Consider the following 6,813-nt stretch of genomic DNA (forward strand, 5'->3'; position numbering starts at 1 on the left):
TCTCAACGTGCTCTGCTCCTTTCAAGAAGTTAATGGCCAGGCAATGTATGAAAGTGTTGACAGATATATTTTTTTTAAAAAAGGATACTTAAGGGCTCAATCCTGTGCATGTTTAGGCAGAAAAAAGGCATACAACTCCCAGCATGCCCCAGCCAGACTGTTAAAAGCCTGTTACTAAACAAGGAATTAAGAGATTTCTATAATAAAAAAATGAAATATTCAAAAGTGCACACACTATAATGCGTAAACATTAAGCCCAGCTTGTGGGCCTCCTGCAGGCATCTGGTGGACCTCTGTGGGAAACAGGATGCTGGATAAGATGGCCAGATCTCTTGTCAGATCGAGCAGGGCTCTTCTGATGACTGTAGGAACAAAGAATGCTGCTGGTTCCAAGGCAGCGTGGATGCAGCTATGAAGAGTATCGTGGAATGTCTATTCCAATGCCTCAGTTGTGGGGTCAGTACAGGTCTTGCCCCTCCTCTGATGCATTGGGAACAAGCACAGTTAGAGAAACGATGCCGAGCGGTGTGGATCCGCGCCTCATTACGATCTCCCCCCAAACAGGGCGGATGAGCGATGCTCCTGCCCAGGGACGTGCTGATCACGACGTATCACTGGCGTCGCGCTCCCCAGAGCACCGCTTCCACGGCGGCCCGCTGACCTCCCCCGCTTCCTCCCCCGCCCCCGGCGTCGCGCTCCCCAGAGCACCACTTCCACGGCGGCGCGTCGCCCGCCCCACTCCCCCCCCCCATTCATTCCCTCCCATTCAACTCCCAGGTCCGAGGACAAAGTAGGGCCCCGCCCCCTCAGCGCTGAACCAATCACAACGGGGCGAAGAGCGTGCCCAGATCGGAAGCCTTCCCATTAGCTGCGCCTCCTGCCAATCCCTCCCCAGCCCCGCCCTTACCTCAGAAACTAGCCGAGAAGCCCCGCCCCCTGCCCCGCTTCTCCTCACCGGCCCGGCCACCGGCTGTCTCTGGGGAAAGAGGCGGCTGACAGGAACCGCCGCGGACAGGGCGCCGAGAGGGCGCGGTCGCTTCGGCGGCTAGGGCAGCGCTTTCCCCCCGCCCGCTAGGCGGCGGTTTCTCCGCTGGTGCCGCCTCGCTCCTTGACCGGCCGGGCGAAGGGAAGTGCGCATGCGCGAGCTGCCTCGCGAGCCAGCCGTGCGCACGCGCGACTCGAAGGGGCGAGGCTTGGGGTTGATCGCGCGAAGTGCGCATGCGAAAAAATGTAAAGCGGCCTGGGAGGAGGCGGTCTCTTTCGGAATGAACGCGCTTGCGCAACTAGACGCTCGCAACCAAAAGGAAAGACGTGCGCGCCCTCTTCTGGCTGAATGCCAGCATCGCTCGGGGGAAAAGGATCCCTGGAATTTTTTTTAAATGACGGCGATGACGGCGTGATGATGATGATGATGATATGGCGCTATCAGCGCATTCCAGGCTAACATATCCAAGAGACAGGCCTCACGACGCGTAAGAGCTAAAAAGCCTTGCCATACCATGTACATCGGGGCGCCTTGACGTCCGTGATGGATGAACAGCAGGACATGCATATACTAAAATAACGTTTGCAAACTAATAACTTTATATTTTTGCTTTTACAAAGTAAAAGGCAGGTCTGTTATACTGGAGTACATGAAAGAAGGGACCAGCAAAAGCTCCCCCCATCACTTCCTGGCATATAGAAGGGGAAGCAGTGACAGATTTTATGTTCTTGGACTCCAAGATCACTGCAGACAGTGACTGTAGCCATGAAATTAAAACGCTTGCTCCTTGGGAGGAAAGCTATGGCAAACCTAGACAGCATAGTAAGAAGCAGAGACATCACCTTGCCGACAAAGGTCCGTCTAATCAAAGCTATGGTTTTCCCAGTAGTAACATATGGCTGTGAGAGCTAGACTATAAGGAAGGCTGAGCGCCGAAGAATCGATGCTTTCGAACTGTGGTGCTGGAGAAGACTCTTACGAGTCCCCTGGACTGCAAGGAGGTCAAATCAGTCCATCCTAAAGGAAATCAACCCTGAGTGCTCATTGGAAGGACAGAAGCTGAAGCTCAAATATTTTGGCCACCTAATGCGAAGAGAAAACTCTCTGGAAAAGACCCTGATGCTGGGAAAGACTGAAGGCAAAAGGAGAAGGGGACGGCAGAGGATGAGATGGCTAGATAGCATCACCGATGCAATGAATATGAACTTGAGCACGCTCCGGGAGAGAGCGCAGGACAGGAAGGCCACGAAGGGGTCACGAAGAGTCGGACACGACTGAACAACAACAAATACATGCCAGAGTCTGGGCTCCTTCACACTGAGCTTTTATCCTGCGATTGAGATTGCTCCTTCACGGACGTTTGCGAGCTCTTTATTATTTATTTATTTATTGCATTTCTTAATCGCCCATCTGGATGGTCACCCGGCCACTCTGGGCGATGTACAGCAATACAATTTTAAAACAATAAAATTCTACTTTAAAACATATTTCTGAAAATACCCTAAAGGTAAAGGTGTCCCCAACCAGTCATGTCCGACTCTAGGGTGTGGAGCTTATCTCCATTTCTAAGCCGAAAAGCCAGCGGTGTCTGAAGACGCTTCCGTGGTCATGTGGCCGGCATGACTGAACACCAAGGTGCACGGAACGCTGTTACCTTTCCTGCCGAAGCGGTCCCTATTTATCTACTTGCAATTTCTTGCTTTCGAACTGCTAGGTTGACAGGAGCTGGGACTGAAGACAGGAGCTCACTCCGTCACACGGCACTCGGGTCTCCAACTGCTGTCCTGCCGACCTTCCAGTCTGCAGTTCAACGTCTTAACCACTAATCCACCGCGGCCCTTCAAAAATACCCTAACCCACCCTAAATGCCTGCCTGAACAACCATGTTTTTAATGTGCGGCGGAAGCTCATGAAAGAGGGGGCATGGCGGAAGTTCCCTAGGGAGGGAGTTCCACAGAGTGGGGGCCACCACAGAGAAGGCCCTCTCCCTCATCCTCACCAGCCTAGCTGTCCTGGCTGATGGGACAGAGAGAAGGCCATCCGAGGCTGATCTTTACATGACACAGTGACCCTGCCGTCCCTCCTGCACTAAATGCCCTTTGTTCCCTACAGGGAGAAGGAGGGGGAAGGGGGTGGGGGAGAAGGAAGCACCTGAAAAAGGGAGTCGTTGTCCTCCTGCATTTAAAACGGAAGCATAAAGCCCCGTTTTAAATGCAGGATTTTAGGCTGGTGTAGAGATGCCCTCTTGCTCTGATTAAGCTCTTTGGCGGTGTACATTGGGAAAGCAGGAAAGCTGCTAGCTAAAGAAATATACTAATGTGCATCTCAATCTTATCTGTGACTACTCAGCAATCAGACCCATTGAATTCAATGGGAGTTACTTCCAAGTAAGTGTGCTTAGGATTGCTCCCATGTTTATTACATTTCTATACCACCCAATAGCCAAAGCTCTCTGGGCAGTTCACATCTCCCATAGAGCCCACCGATTACCTCTCCGTAGGGCCGTGCTGTTGGTCAGATTCGTAACCCAGCATAATATGGGGAACAGCACCCAAGACTGATAAGCTAAAGGGCGCCCAGCAACAATGAAAGAGGAACAACAGGAATGACAAAACATATGCTATTTTTGCTGAAATTTCACTGTTGGAAAGCTTGCCATTATCAGGATGCAGATGGAGCTGTTACTTTTATAATGAGAAAGGGGTAAAGGAGGTGTGTGTTCCGGAACAGCCTAGGGTTGCAGCTGCTGACACAGAGCCACAGCACTGTGGGGGCAAATGTGATGGGCAGATCCAATGGGCAGGCAGGGGCTGCTGGTGCTGTAAGAGTACGGAATAACAAAGCAGCAAGACAGGGAAGCTCCAGGATGTTTGGTCCACATACAGGCTACAGTCCTATGCATCTTTATTTGGAAATTAGTCCCACTGAGGTCAATACAGTTTCTTCCCAAGTAACCATGTGTAGGACTGGAGTTATGGGGCCTTTCCAGCAGATGAAAAAAGAGTGAATTGTCCTGTGAATTCTAATCAAGGTAGTGCAATGACTGGTGTTTCAGGCTAGTTGCAGCACAGTATTTTCTGAGAGGACAATGACCCCGTTTGTGAAAACAGGGAAATGTTTCTCTTTGACTCCTCTCTCCGTGTGGTTCCCCATACCCAATCTGTCACCAAGCCACGTCGCTTCTCTCTTTGCAACATTACAAAAAGATGGCCCTTCAGCCAAAGCTCTGGTTCAGGCCGCGATCATCTGTTGCCTTGGCACCTTTTCTCGGTTTCAGACTTTCATCCCAGTTAATTTACTACACAATCGGACCGTGGCTCGCACTTGCTACATGGGGATAAAAAGATACAGGGCTGTTATTCCAGGCCCTGTCTCCAGGACAGCACTTTCCCCCACTCCTTGCATTCTGCTCTCCGCAACAGGCCCTTGAGCTGTAGAACACACACTCTCTTGGCTTCAGGGACAGTGTCTTCACCAGGATGTCTCCCTCACTCTAGCAACTTGCCCTGGGAGATAAAGCGCACACTTCATCTTTCGGAATAACCAAGGATCTTGTGGCACCTTAAAGCAGAGGTGTAGAACCTCTTTCAGCCCGAGGGCCAAATTCAGTCTCAGAGAAGCTTGGGAGGGCCACATTCCTGTGGTAGCGGGGCTGCCAGTAACTAAGCCTTAGGAGAGGCATTTAAGCCTTTTAGAATGGGGGGGGGACTGCACAAAACCTGGGAAACCACCAAATGATGAGTGGTTAGAGGGGAGGGGTGAGGCCATCTAGGGGATCCCAGGTGGGCTGGATTTGGCCTGTAGGGCTGAGGTTGAATAGCCCTGCCTTAAAGACCAGCAGATAGATTGTGGCACAAGCTTTCATGGACTTTGTCAGATGCATGAACTAGCATCTTCAGCTGAAGGATACATACAGAGGTGTAGCTCTAACAGACAAAACCCAGCAGTATTGTGGCAAGCAGACTCTTTGGTAAATGGGATGCCACAAACTGGCTGCACTTTTAAACCATTTACTATGGAGTAAGCTCTATGGAACACAGCAGCATCCAAATAAACATGCTTGGGACTGGGTGGCATATCTGTCTTTCTGATGCCCAGGACTCTTTGTCGTTTACATATAGGTGGATTGTTTTGTTGTTTATTCGGTCAGTCGCTTCCGACTCTTTGTGACTTCATGGACCAGCCCACAACGGAGCTTCCTGTCGGCCGTCGCCACCCCCAGCTCCCCCAAGGTCGAGTCCGTCACCTCCAGAATATCCTCCATTCATCTTGCCCTTGGTCGGCCCCTCTTCCTTTGGCCTTCCACTTTCCCTAGCATCAGCATCTTCTCCAGGGTATCCTGTCTTCTCATTATGTGGCCAAAGGACTTCAGTTTTGCCTTTAATATCATTCCCTCAAGTGAGCAGTCTGGCTTTATTTCCTGGAGTATGGACTGGTTTGATCTTCTGGCAGTCCAAGGCACTCTCAGAATTTTCCTCCAGCACCACAGTTCAAAAGCATCTATCTTCCTTCGCTCAGCCTTCCTTATGGTCCAGCTCTCGCAGCCAGAGGTTACTATGGGGAATACCATTGCTTTCACTATGCGGACCTTTGTTGTCAGTGTGATGTCTCTGCTCTTCACTATTTTATCAAGATTTGTCATTGCTCTCCTCCCAAGAAGTAAACGTCTTCTGATTTCCTGGCTGCAGTCAGCGTCTGCAGTAACCTTTGCGCCTAGAAAGACAAAGTCTGTCACTGCCTCCACGTTTTCTCCCTCTATTTGCCAGTTATCAATCAAGCTGGTTGCCATAATCTTGGTTTTTTTGAGGTTGAACTGCAACCCAGCTTTTGCACTTTCTTCTTTCACCCTCGTCATGAGGTTCCTCAGCTCCTCCTCGCTTTCAGCCATCAGAGTGGTATCATCTGCATGTCGGAGATTGTTAATGTTTCTTCCAGCGATTTTAACTCCAGCCTTGGCTTCTTCAAGCCCAGCACGTTGCATGAGGTGTTCTGCGTACAGGTTGAATAGGTAGGGTGAGAGTATACAACCCTGCCGTACTCCTTTCCCAATCTTAAACCAGTCCGTTGTTCCATGGTCTGTTCTTACCATTGCTACTTGGTCGTTACACTGGAGTAAAAATGGAAAACAGGCAAAGTGTAGCAGTAGGTCTGTGACATTTCTATGATAGCAAAATAGAACCTCCATATTCACAAGATATGGACCCCAGAACACCAGTTGTGGGTGTGCGGGGGGGGGCGGAGGGGACGGCAACAGGAAAAGAGGACTTAATGACTGGCTTTGTACTAGCTAGCAGAATATGTGGCTGGCCACTGTGAGGAAACAGGATGTTGGACTAGATGGACTTTTTGTCTGATTCAACAACATTTTTTTATGTCCTTACTAGACATGATAGTTAGGAATGGAGCTTCCATGTTAGGAGGCAGTCTACCTGTGTGCACCATGCACTGGAGATCAAAGAGTGGAGAGGGCTGTTGTTTGTGGGTTTCGCTTGTAGGCACCGGGCTGGCCACTGCTGGGAACAGGAACATAAGAAGAGCCCTGCTGGATCAGGTCAAGGTCCATTCCTTCCAGCATTCCGTTCCCACAGTGGCCAACCCTAGGCTCGCCTTCCCCCGGAGCTCCTCTTCCCGGACTACGTTTCCCAGCGCCCTCTGCAGAAGGAAGGCCCGCTCTGAGCCTGCCCCTCGGAGGCGGGGTTATCATCCGGGTTCCGAGTGCTCCCCCCCCCGCTCTTCCGTTCCGCTTGCTGCCCAATCGGCGCGCTCGAGGCTCCGGCCGGCGGGCGGCGATTGGCCAGTTTGGAAGCGAGGCGGAAATTTGAAATTTC

Source organism: Heloderma suspectum, chromosome 4 (genome assembly GCF_057233095.1).
Source record: "Heloderma suspectum isolate Gila_16-S chromosome 4, 16-S_ref, whole genome shotgun sequence".
Lineage (NCBI taxonomy): Eukaryota > Metazoa > Chordata > Lepidosauria > Squamata > Helodermatidae > Heloderma > Heloderma suspectum.